Source organism: Procambarus clarkii, chromosome 21 (genome assembly GCF_040958095.1).
Source record: "Procambarus clarkii isolate CNS0578487 chromosome 21, FALCON_Pclarkii_2.0, whole genome shotgun sequence".
Taxonomy (NCBI): Eukaryota; Metazoa; Arthropoda; class Malacostraca; order Decapoda; family Cambaridae; genus Procambarus; species Procambarus clarkii.
Window position 1 is genome coordinate 24080228 of NC_091170.1, and position 13847 is coordinate 24094074.

Consider the following 13847-nt stretch of genomic DNA (forward strand, 5'->3'; position numbering starts at 1 on the left):
AGCGTGGTGCAGTGGGTTATAGTTGTATCTGTTATGCCAGTTGCTGGAAGTCTTCTGTGATGGCTAGGGTTTGAATCTCCTGGAGGGAAAGTGTTCTAAAGTTGTATGACTTCACTTGCACGTTTAGGCCAGTTGTGCATTAAGCATAGACACAGAGTTCTCCCATATTAAAAGGGACTTAATGAAAAACTTAAAAGTGACCCCTCACTTGCTCTAGTTGCCCTTGGGAGGTGGTAATCTTTGGGGTGTATAAATAGTTCGAAATTACCATCTCTTTCAAGGGTTTGAGCTTGGTGCAGTGGGTTATGGGCGTACCTGTCATGCCAGTTGTTGGAAGGTTTTTGTGCTGGCTAGAGTTCGAGTCTCCTGGTGGGAAAGTGTTCTAAAGTTGTATAACTTCACTTGTGCGTTTAGGCAAGTTGTGCATCAAGCATAGACACAGAGTTCTCCCATATTAAAAGGGACTTGTGAAAAACGTAAAAGTTACCCCTCACTTGCTCTAGTTGCGCTTGGGAGGTGGTTCTCTTTAGGGAGTATAAATACTCCGAAATTACCATCTCTTTTATGTGTCTGAGCGTGGTTCAGTGGGTTAAAGACGTACCTGTTATGCCAGTTGCTGGAAGGCTTCTCTGCTGGCTAGGGTTCGAGTCTTCTGGTGGGAAAGTGTTCTAAAGTTGTATAACTTCACTTGCTCGTTTAGGCAAATTGTGCATGAAGCATAGACAAAGAGTTCTCATATATAACAGGGACTTGATCAAAAACGTAAAAGTGACCCCTCACTTGCTCTAGTTGCCCTTGGGAGGTGGTAATCTTTGGGGTGTTTAAATACCCAGAAATTACCATCTCTTTTTAGGGTCTGAGTTTGGTGCAGTGGGTTTAAGTTGTATCTGTTATGCCAGCTGCTGGAAGGCTTCTGTGCTGGCTAGTGTTCGAGTCTCATGGTGGGAAAGTGTTCTAAAGTTGTATAACTTCACTTGCACGTTTAGGCAAGTTGTGCATCAAGCATAGACACAGAGTTCTGCCATATTAACAGGGACTTGATAAAAAACGTAAAAGTGACCCCTTACTTGCTCTAGTTGCGCTTGGGAGGTGGTAATCTTTAGGGTGTATAAATTCTCCAAAATTTCCATCTCTTTTGGGGTCTGAGCGTGGGGCAGTGGGTTAAAGGCGTACCTGTTATGCCAGTTGCTGGAAGGCTTCTCTTCTGGCTAGGGTTCGAGTCTGCTGGTGGGAAAGTATTCTAAAGTTGTATAACTTTACTTGCGCGTTTAGGCAAGTTGTGCATCAAGCATAGACACAGAGTACTCACATATTAACAGGGACTTGATGAAAACCGTAAAAGTGACCCCTCACTTACTCTAGTTGCCCTTGGAAGGTGGTAATCTTTGGAGTGTATAAATACTCCGAAATTACCATCTCTTTTAAGGGTCTGAGTGTGGTGCAATGGGTCAAAGGCGTTCCTGTTATGCCAGTTGCTGGAAGGCTTCTGTGCTGGCTAGGGTTCGAGTCTCCTGGTGAGAAAGTGTTCTAAAGTTGTATAACTTCACTTGTGCATTTAAGCAAGTTGTGCATCAAGCATAGACACAGTGTTCTCCCATATTAACAAGGACTTGATGAAAAAGGTAAAAGTGACCCCTCACTTGCTCTAGTTGCCTTTGGGAGGTGGTAATTTTTGGGGTTTATAAATACTCCAAAATTACCATCTCTTTTAAGGGTTTGAGCGTGGTGCAGTGGGTTAAATGCGTACCTGTTATGCCAGTTGCTGGAATGCTTCTGTGCTGGCTAGGGTTCGAGTCTCCTGATGGAAAAGTGTTCTTAAGTTGTATAACTTCACTTGTGCATTTAGGCAAATTGTGCATCAAGCATAGACTCAGAGTTCTCCCATACTAATAGGGAATTGATGAAAAACGTAAAAGTGACCCCTCACTTCCTCTAGTTACCCTTGGGAGGTGGTAATCCTTGAGGTGTATAAATACTCGAAATTACAATCTCTTTTAAGGGTCTGAGCATGGTGCAGTGGGTTAAAGGCATACCTGTTATGTCAGTTGTGGGAAGGCTTCTGTGCTGGCTAGGGTTCGAGTCTCCTGGTGGGAATGTGTTCATAAGTTGTATACCTTCACTTGCGCATTAAAGCAAGTTGTGCATCAAACACAGACACAGAGTTCTCCCATATTAACAGGGACTTGATGAAAAACGTAAAAGTGACCCCTCACTTGCTCTAGTTGCCCTTGGGAGGTGGTAATTTTTGTGGTGTATAAATACTCCGAAATTACCACCTCTTTTAAGGGTCTGAGCATGGTGCAGTGCGTTAAAGGCGTACCTGTTATGCCAGTTGCTGGAAGGCTTCTGTGCTGGCTAGGGTTTGAACCTCCTGGTGGGAAAGTGTTCTAAAATTGAATAACTTAACCTGCGCATTTAGGCAAGTTGTGCATCAAGCATAGACACAGAGTTCTCCCATATTAACAGGGACTTGATGAAAACGAAAAAGTGACCCCTCACTTGCTCTAGTTGCCCTTGGGAGTATTATTGACTGTGGGTTGGTTGGTGTTGTCGTCGTTGATCCTTCTCTATGGACAACCCAACCCACAACTCGGTAGAGTGCTTATACTAGGAGATCACCCTTGGCGCTTCTGGCTCTTGGAGAGGGGCTCAACGTCACACGTTTAGGGGATGCGGCTCCAACACTTAGCCTCGTTGTCACGTGCACACTCCCACTCGAGCTGCTGTGACTCCCCACTCTCTCCTTATGAGATATGATCTCCTCAATCCCCTATGACTTACTAGTATTACCTCCTACCCTGTTCACAGCAGTGGTTCTTGGTTCTTTCTCTCTTTCTCTCTCCTTCTTTACTACCTCCTGAGAAGCCTCACTAGGACAAGGGCAAACACCAGCAAATTGTGATACATTTACTGGACAAAGCACATACACAGTACATACACACATATAATAATAATGAATCCTATACTCCATAATATTACAATCAGGTTGCACTTCAACACCATCAGAACTCTATCATCAGCTTATCAAGTGGTATCCTATCTCCTGGTTCACCCCCTGATACTATCAACCTCCTCAAGTTGATCAAGTCTACATACACTGTTGCACCATCAGCAAGAGAATACATATATGTATCTATAAATGTGTACCAAGAAAATCAGCATTTGAATGCAATAACATATCAGTATAAATGTTCATTGATACACAACAATGATCAATCGATCACTCTATCAGTCCTAGAACGCATACGTCTGTAGGTAATCCAGCCTACGACTGTAACTCTAAACTTCAGTGTAAAACACTCCTTGACATCAGAATACCAACAATCACTCACCTCTCACTGCGTCTTGCACGCCACTGACAACCAAACACTATCAACTCCCTACAAGTAATCCACCAGAACTTCCCTTCCACCTCTGGAAGTTCACTACCCTAATATCCTTAGGTTCTTCCGGGCTTCACTACCAGGATCCTCTGCAGCTCCTCCAGGCTGCTATCATGAAGTTTCCTTGAGCAACTACGGTGCTTCACCCTTCTGCTAGGTTCCTCCACAGCTCTCTTGGCTGCTACACCGTGAAGTTCTCTCGAGCAACTATGGTGCTTTACCACCTCTACAGAAGCACGTGACACTCCTCTTCACTGCTTCTCCTCACAGCTCGAGGTCCTCTCCTTCACTACCTTGGAGTCTCATCAATTACTTCATCTAGGCTGGCTTCGAAGTTCTCAGCAACTTCTTCCCCAAAGACAAACCTGCAACCCATCGACACTCCAATAAAATTGTTTCCCCTTTGACACATAAACAAAAATAATCACACAATATGTTTGCCTCCAACCTCTATCTGTTCTCTACATACAGTGAGAGTGGACTCCCCCGTTTTGGGCGGGTCCATACTCCACCTCGCCTGGCGGCGGTCCTCACTCGTTGGGAGGGTCTTCCTCCGTCAGGAGCCAGGCTCCCTCAGTCGCCCGCCAGCGCTCAGAGGGGATGGACGTCGCTCCGTGTTCCTCCCTCTCCACTCTCTTATTTCAGGCCTTCTGCCTTATTAAAACATGTCTAACTTATAAATAAACATCGCTACTGTCGCTGGGCACACGACCAACTACAAGCAATCACTATGAACTGGCGTATATCGTGCTTACCACAGATCGTCTGGTCGAGGGCGCTGCTTCCTCTGACGAGGCTTGGTCAGGGCGCTCCACGGCCCACAATAATGCCTCCGGGCGGCTTAATATTCACTAATTATCGCCCACGACTTGAGACCACACGTCCCCAGCTCGATTCCACAGCTGGTACGTCTGCACACTTCTCTTCTCTTCGAGATATATCACTAGGGGTTCCCTTCTGACGGGAGCTCAACGGAGCGCGGCTTTTCCACTGCGATGTCTGGCCTCAAGTGAAGTCAAAGCCCCTCCAGAAGCGAGCCTCACGCCTCCAGCAAAATGTCCACATCTCCTAGCCAGTCATTTATCTGTTTTCTTCTTCATTGCCCATAATCTCAAATTGTTATACATATCCAAGCAACTATTTTACATATGCGTTATCACCTCAATATTTGCTAGACCTTCTAATCAGGTCAGGCTTCACGAATAACTCTCAAGGAGGGAGACTCGTTTCTCCTGCAGGCTGAGATCATAACAGGAGGAGGTAATCTTTGGAGTGCATAAATACTGCGAAATTACCTTCTCTTTTAAGGGACTGAGCGTGGTGCAGTGGGTTAAAAGCGTGCCTCTTATGCCAGTTGCTGGAAGGCTTTTGTGCTGGCTAGGGTTCGAGTCTCCTGGTGGGAAAGTGTTCTAAAATTGAATAACTTCACCTGAGCATTTAGGCAAGTTGTGCATCAAGCATAGACACAGAGTTCTCCCATATTAACAGGGACTTGATGAAAAACGTATAAGTGACCCCTCACTTGCTCTAGTTGCCCTTGGGAGGTGGTAATCTTTGGGGTGTATAAATACTCCGAAATTACCATCTCTTTTAAGTGTCTGAGCATGGTGCAGTGGGTTAAAGGCGTACCTGTTATGCCAGTTGTGGGAAGGCTTCTGTGTTGGCTAGGGTTCGAGTCTCCTGGTGGGAATGTGTTCTTAAGTTGTATAACTTCACTTGCACATTTAGGCAAGTTGTCCATCAAGCATAGACACAGAGATCTCCCATATTAACAGGGACTTGATGAAAAACGTATAAGTGACCCCTTACTTGCTCTAGTTGCCCTTGGGAGTTGGTTATCTTTGGGGTGTATAAATACTCCGAAATTATCATCTCTTTTAAGTGTCTGAGCGTGGTGCAGTGGGTTAAAGGCGTACCTGTTATGCCAGTTGCTGGAATTCTTCTGTGCTGGCTAGGGTTCGAGTCTCCTGATGGGAAAGTGTTCTTAAGTTGTATAACTTCACTTGCGCATTTAGGCAAGTTGTGCATCAAGCATAGACACAGAGTTCTCCCATACTAACATGGAATTGATGAAAAACGTAAAAGTGACCCCTCACTTCCTCTAGTTACCCTTGGGAGGTGGTAATCCTTGAGGTGTATAAATACTCCGAAATTACAATCTCTTTTAAGGGTCTGAGCATGGTGCAGTGGGTTAAAGGCGTACCTGTTATGTCAGTTGCGGGAAGGCTTCTGTGCTGGCTAGGGTTCGAGTCTCCTGGTGGGAATGTGTTCTTAAGTTTTATAACTTCACTTGCGCATTTAAGCAAGTTGAGCATCAAACACAGACACAGAATTCTCCCATATTAACAGGGACTTGATGAAAAACGTAAAAGTGACCCCTCACTTGTTCTAGTTGCCCTTGGGAGGTGGTAATCTTTGGGGTGCATAAATACTCCGAAATTACCATCTCTTTTAAGGGTCTGAGCATGGTGCAGTGGGTTAAAGGCGTACCTGTTTTGCCAGTTGCTAGAAGGCTTCTGTGCTGGCTAGGGTTTGAACCTCCTGGTGGGAAAGTATTCTAAAATTGAATAACTTCACCTGCGCATTTAGGCAAGTTGTGCATCAAGCATAGACACAGAGTTCTCGCAAATTAACAGGGACTTGATGAAAACGTAAAAGTGACCCCTCACTTGCTCTAGTTGCCCTTGGGAGGAGGTAATCTTTGGAGTGCATAAATAGTGCGAAATTACCTTCTCTTTTAAGGGTCTGAGCGTGGTGCAGTGGGTTAAAAGCGTGCCTATTATGCCAGTTGCTGGAAGGCTTTTGTGCTGGCTGGGGTTCGAGTCTCCTGGTGGGAAAGTGTTCTAAAATTGAATAACTTCGCCTGCGCATTTAGGCAAGTTGTGCATCAAGCATAGACACAAAGTTCTCCCACATTAACAGGGACTTGATGAAAAACGTAAAAGTGACCCCTCACTTGCTCTAGTTGCCCTTGGGAGGTGGTAATCTTTGGGGTGTATAAATACTCCGAAATTACAATCTCTTTTTAGGGTCTGAGAGTGGTGCAGTGAGTTAAAGGCGTACCTGTTATGCCAGTTGCTGGAATGCTTCTGTGCTCGCTTGGGTCCGAGTCTCTTGGTGGGAAAGTGTTCTAAAGTTGTATAACTTCACTTGCGCATTTAGACAAGTTGTGCATCAAGCATAGACACAGAGTTCTCCCATACTAACAGGGAATTGATGAAAAACGTAAAAGTGACCCCTCACTTGCTCTAGTTACCCTTGGGAGGTGGTAATCCTTGTGGTGTATAAATACTCCGAAATTACTATATCTTTTAAGGGTCTGAGTATGGTGCAGTGGGTTAAAGGTGTACCTGTTATGCCAGTTGCTGGAAGGCTTCTGTGCTGGCTAGGATTCGAGTCTCTTGGTGAGAAAGTGTTCTAAAGTTGTATAACTTCACTTGTGCATTTAAGCAAGTTGTGCATCAAGCATAGACACAGAGTTCTCTTATATTGACAGTGACTTGATGAAAAACGTAAATGTGACCCCTTACTTGCTCTAGTTGCCCTTGGGAGGTAATAATCTTTGTGGTGTATAAGTACTCTGACATTACCATCTCTTTTTAGGGTCTGAGCATGGTGCAGTGTGTTAAAGGCGTACCTGTTATGCCAGTTTGCTGGAAGGCTTCTGTGCTGGCTAGGGTTCGAGTCTCCTGGTGGGGAAGTGTTCTAAAGTTGTATAACTTCACTTGTGCATTTAGGCAAGTTGTGCATCAAGCATAGACACAGAGTTCTTCCATATTAACAGGGACTTGATGAAAAACGTAAATGTGACCCCTCACTTGCTCCAGTTGCCCTTCGGAGGTGGTAATCTTTGGGTTGTATAAATACTCCGAAATTACCATCTCTTTTAAGGGTCTGAGCGTGGTGCAGTGGGTTAAAAGCGTAACTCTTATGCCAGTTGCTGGAAGGCTTTTGTGCTGGCTAGGGTTCGAGTCTCCTGGTGGGAAAGTGTTCTAAAATTGAATAACTTCACCTGCGCATTTAGGCAAGTTGTGCATCAAGCACACAGAGTTCTCCCATATTAACAGGGACTTGATGAAAAACGTAAAAGTGACCCCTCACTTGCTCTAGTTGCTCTTGGGAGGTGGTAATCTTTAAGGTGTATAAATACTCCGAAATTACCATCTCTTTTAAGGGTCTGAGCGTGGTGCAGTGGGTTAAAGGCGTACCTGTTATGCCAGTTGCTGGAAGGCTTTTGTGTTGGCTAGGGTTCGAGTGTCCTGGTGGGAAAGTGTTCTAAAATTGAGTAACTTCACCTGCGCATTTAGGCAAGTTGTGCATCAAGCATAGACACAGAGTTCTCTTATATTGACAGGGACTTGATGAAAAACATAAAAGTGACCCCTCACTTGCTCTAGTTGCCCTTGGGAGGAAATAATCTTTGTGGTGTATAAGTACTCTGAAATTACCATCTCTTTTTAGGGTCTGAGCGTGGGGCAGTGAGTTAAAGGCGTACCTGTTATGCCAGTTTGCTGGAATGCTTCTGTGCTGGCTAGGGTTCGAGTCTCCTGGTGGGAAAGTGTTCTAAAGTTGTATAACTTAACTTTCGCATTCAGGCAAGTTGTGCATCAAGCACAGACTCAGAGTTCTCCCAAACTAACAGGGAATTGATGAAAAACGTAAAAGTGACCCCTCACTTGCTCTAGTTACCCTTGGGAGGTGGTAATCCTTGAGGTGTATAAATACTCCGAAATTACTGTCTCTTTTAAGGGTCTGAGGATGGTGCAGTGGGTTTAAAGCGTACCTGTTATGCCAGTTGCTGGAAGGCTTCAGTGCTGGGTTGGGTTCAAGTCTACTGGTAGGAAAGTGTTCTAAAGTTGTATAACTTCACTTGCGCATTTAGGCAAGTTGTCCATCAAGCATAGACACAGAGTTCTCCCATATTAACAGGGACTTGATGAAAAACGTAAAAGTGACCCCTCACTTGCTCTAGTTGCCCTTGGGAGGTGGTAATCTTTGGGGTGTATAAATACTCCGAAATTACCATCTCTTTTAAGGGTCTGAGCGTGGTGAAGTGGGTTTAAGGCGTACCTCTTATGCCAGTTGCTGGAAGGCTTTTGTGCTGGCTAGGGTTCGAGTCTCTTGGTGAGAAAGTGTTCTAAAGTTGTATAACTTCACTTGTGCATTTAAGCAAGTTGTGCATCAAGCATAGACACAGTGTTCTCCCATATTAACAAGGACTTGATGAAAAAGGTAAAAGTGACCCCTCACTTGCTCTAGTTGCCCTTGGGAGGTGGTAATCTTTGGGGTGTATAAATACTCCAAAATTACCATCTCTTTTAAGGGTCTAAGCGTGGTGCAATGGGTCAAAGGCGGACCTGTTATGCCAGTTGCTGGAAGGCTTCTTTGCTGGCTAGGGTTCGAGTCTCCTGGTGAGAAAGTGTTCTAAAGTTGTATAACTTCACTTGTGCATTTAAGCAAGTTGTGCATCAAGCATAGGCACAGTGTTCTCCTATATTAACAAGGACTTGATGAAAAAGGTAAAAGTGACCCCTCACTTGCTCTAGTGGCCCTTGGGAGGTGGTAATCTTTGGGGTGTATAAATACTCCAAAATTACCCTCTCTTTTAAGGGTTTGAGCGTGGTGCAGTGGGTTAAAGGCGTACCTGTTATGCCATTTGCTGGAAGGCTTCTGTGCTGGCTAGGGTTTGTGTCTCCTGGTGGGAAAGTGTTCTAAAATTGAGTAACTTTACCTGCGCATTTAGGCAAGTTGTGCATCAAGCATAGACACAGAGTTCTCTTATATTGACAGGGACTTGATGAAAAACGTAAATGTGACCCCTCACTTGCTCTAGTTGACCTTGGGAGGTGATAATCTGTCGGGTGTATAAATACTCCGAAATTACCATCTCTTTTAAGGGTCTGAGCGTGGTGCAATGGGTCAAAGGCGTATCGCTTATGCCAGTTGCTGGAAGGCTTTTGTGCTGGCAAGGGTTCGAGTCTCCTCGTGGGAGTGTTCTAAAGTTGTATAACTTCACTTGCGCATTTAAGCAAGTTGTGCATCAAGCATAGACACAGAGTTCTCCCATATTAACAGGGACTTGATGAAAAAGGTAAAAGTGACCCCTCACTTTCTCTAGTTGCCCTTGGACGGTGATAATCTTTGGGGTGTATAAATACTCTGAAATTACCATCTCTTTTAAGGGTCTGAGCGTGGTGCAGTGGGTTAAAGGCTTACCTGTTATGCCATTTGCTGGAAGGCTTCTGTGCTGGCTAGGGTTTGTGTCTCCTGGTGGGAAAGTGTTCTAAAATTGAATAACTTCACATGCCCATTTAGGCAAGTTGTGCATCAAGCATAGTCACAGAGTTCTCCCATATTAACAGGGACTTGATGAAAAACGTAAAAGAGACCCCTCACTTGCTCTAGTTGCCCTTGGGAGGTGGTAATCTTTGTGGTGTATAAATACTCCAAAAATACCATCTCTTTTAAGTGTCTGAGCATGGTGCAGTGGGTTAAAGGCGTACCTGTTATGCCAGTTGCATGAATGCTTCAATGCTGGCTAGGGTTCGAGTCTCCTGGTGGGAAAGTGTTCTAAAGTTGTATGACTTCACTTACGCATTTAGGCAAGTTGTGCATCAAGCATAGACTCAGAGTTCTCCCATATTAACAGGGACTTGATGAAAATGGTAAAAGTGACCCCTCACTTGCTCTAGTTGCCCTTGGGAGGTGATAATCTTTGGGGTGTATAAATACTCTGAAATTACCATCTCTTCTAAGGGTCTGAGCGTGGTGCAATGGGTTAAAGGTGTACCTGTTATGCCAGTTGCTGGAAGGCTTCTGTGCTGGCTAGGGTTCAAGTCTCCTGGTGGGAAAGTGTTCTAAAGTTGTATAACTTAACTTTCGCATTCAGGCAAGTTGTGCATCAAGCACAGACTCAGAGTTCTCCCAAACTAACAGGGAATTGATGAAAAACGTAAAAGTGACCCCATACTTGCTCTAGTTACCCTTGGGAGGTGGTAATCCGTGAGGTGTAAAAATACTCCGAAATTACTATATCTTTTAAGGGTCTGAGCATGGTGCAGTGGGTTAAAGGCGTACTTGTTATGCCAGTTGCGGGAAGGCTTCTCTGCTGGCTAGGGTTCGAGTCTCCTGGTGGGAATGTGTTCTTAACACTTTCCGCCCATGAGGACTCCTCCCGGCGTCCTGTTTCGCCTACCCGCTACCGCTAAGTGGACATAAACTTATGTCCTCTTTTAAAATATTTGTATAAAATTCAATTTTTATCCGATTTACTTTGGGTTTGTTTCAAACTGCGCGCCATGAGAGTCTCTTTCTCACCAATAGGCTGCATGGTACAATAAGTTTATGAAAGGTTCACAAACATAACAAAAGTAAAAACATTTCGTGTGTGTTTGACTCTCACTGATATGTTCCAGCGTTGTTTTATATTTAGCGCTATTCTATCTTGCGATTTGTTGATCTTTTTTACCAACGGGCTCATAGAACATTCTATTGCGAACACATAGACACAAAAATGAATGACGTACATACAATAATAATGTCATGAGAGTGAAATAAGTATAAACTTTCAAAGCGCCGTGCGTCGTCCCTTCACCGATACCGGATAACAATTTCACCAATTCCCACACTCTTGCGGGCGGGCCGCAATAATTATTCTACGCTTATATTCATATCACCGTGTTGGAAATTTCATTGCGAGTCCATTGATACCAAAATTAACGCTGTAGGACAAGTGTGGAGGTGATAACAATCCCAAGAGTAAAAACATTTTGTTGCTGTTGGGCGCTCACGGCATCATCTTCGTAGTTATTTATTTGATGCTGGTATCCCTATACATTACGTGACATTTTTTTACTGCTGTTCTTCTAGAGAATTTTATTGCGAACATGTTGGTATGAAATAGAAATACGTAGCTCAAGAACTAAGATCAGGAGAGTAAAAAGAGTATACACATTTTTGTTTTTACGCCTACGCGGCAAAACGCCGGGAGCACTTACGGTTGTTTTTCTTACATTCGCCTGGAGCCGAAAAGTGTTAAGTTGTATAACTTCACTTGCGCATTTAGGCATGTTGTGCATCAAGCATAGACACAGAGTTCTCCCATATTAACAGGGACTTGATGAAAAACGTATAAGTGACCCCTCACTTGCTCTAGTTGCCCTTGGGAGTTGGTTATCTTTGGGGTGTATAAATACTCCGAAATTATCATCTCTTTTAAGTGTCTGAGCGTGGTGCAGTGGGTTAAAGGCGTACCTGTTATGCCAGTTGCTGGAATGCTTCTGTGCTGGCTAGGGTTCGAATCTCCTGATGGGAAAGTGTTCTTAAGTTGTATAACTTCACTTGCGCATTTAGGCAAGTTGTGCATCAAGCATAGACTCAGAGTTCTCCCATACTAACAGGGAATTGATGAAAACGTAAAAGTGACCCCTCACTTCCTCTAGTTACCCTTGGGAGGTGGTAATCCTTGAAGTGTATAAATACTCCGAAATTACAATCTCTTTTAAGGGTCTGAGCATGGTGCAGTGGGTTAAAAGCGTACCTGTTATGTCAGTTGCGGGAAGGCTTCTGTGCTGGCTAGTGTTTGAACCTCCTGGTGGGAAAGTGTTCTTAAGTTGTATAACCTCACTTGCGCATTTAAGCAAGTTGAGCATGAGACACAGAGTTCTCCCATATTAACAGGGACTTGATGAAAAACGTAAAAGTGACCCCTCACTTGCTCTAGTAGCCCTTGGGAGGTGGTAATCTTTGGGGTGTATAAATACTCCGAAATTACCATCTCTTTTATGGGTCTGAGCATGGTGCAGTGGGTTAAAGGCGTACCTGTTATGCCAGTTGCTGGAAGGCTTCTATGCTGGCTAGGGTTTGAACCTCCTGGTGGGAAAGTGTTCTAAAATTGATTAACTTCACCTGCGCATTTAGGCAAGTTGTGCATCAAGCATAGACACAGAGTTCTCCCATATTAACAGGGACTTGATGAAAACATGAAAGTGACCCCTTACTTGCTCTAGTTGCCCTTGGAAGGAGGTAATCTTTGGAGTGCATAAATAGTGCGAAATTACCTTCTCTTTTAAGGGTCTGAGTGTGGTGCAGTGGGTTAAAAGCGTGCCTCTTATGCCAGTTGCTGGAAGGCTTTTGTGCTGGCTAGGGTTCGAGTCTCCTGGTGGGAAAGTGTTCTAAAATTGAATAACTTCACCTGCGCATTTAGGCAAGTTGTGCATCAAGCATAGACACAGAGTTCTCCCATATTAACAGGGACTTGATGAAAACGTAAAAGTGACCCCTCACTTGCTCTAGTTGCCCTTGGAAGGAGGTAATCTTTGGAGTGCATAAATAGTGCGAAATTACCTTCTCTTTTAAGGGTCTGAGTGTGGTGCAGTGGGTTAAAAGCGTGCCTCTTATGCCAGTTGCTGGAAGGCTTTTGTGCTGGCTAGGGTTCGAGTCTCCTGGTGGGAAAGTGTTCTAAAATTGAATAACTTCACCTGCACATTTAGGCAAGTTGTGCATCAAGCACACAGAGTTCTCCCATATTAACAGGGACTTGATGAAAAAGGTAAAAGTGACCCCTCACTTGCTCTAGTTGCTCTTGGGAGGTGGTAATCTTTAATGTTTATAAATACTCCGAAATTACCATCTCTTTTAAGGGTCTGAGCGTGGTGCAGTGGGTTAAAGGCGTACCTGTTATGCCAGTTGCTGGAAGGCTTTTGTGTGTGCTAGGGTTCGAGTCTCCTGGTGGGAAAGTGTTCTAAAACTGTATAACTTCACTTGCGCGTTTAGGCAAGTTGTGCATCAAGCATAGACACAGAGTTCTCCCTTATTAACAGGGACTTGATGAAAACCGTAAAAGTGACCCCTCACTTGCTCTAGTTGCCCTTGGAAGGTGGTAATCTTTGGAGTGTATAAATACTCCGAAATTACCATCTCTTTTAAGGGTCTGAGCGTGGTGCAATGGGTCAAAGGCGTACCTGTTATGCCAGTTGCTGGAAGGCTTCTGTGCTGGCTAGGGTTCGAGGCTCCTACCTACCTTGAGGCTACCTTGAGGTGCTTCCGGGGCTTAGTGTCCCCGCGGCCCGGTCGTCGACCAGGCCTCCTGGTTGCTGGACTGATCAACCAGGCTGTTAGACGCGGCTGCTCGCAGCCTGACGTATGAGTCACAGCCTGGTTGATCAGGTATCCTTTGGAGGTGCTTATCCAGTTCTCTTTTAAACACTGTGAGGGGTTTGCCAGTTATGCCCCTTATGTGTAGTAGAAGCGTGTTGAACAGTCTCGGGCCTCTGATGTTAATAGAGTTCTCTCTCAGAGTACCTGTTCTCCTGGTGAGAAAGTGTTCTATAGTTGTATAATTTCACTTGTGCATTTAAGCAAGTTGTGCATCAAGCATAGACACAGTGTTCTCCCATATTAACAAGGACTTCATGAAAAAGGTAAAAATGACCCCTCACTTGCTCTAGTTGCCCTTGGGAGGTG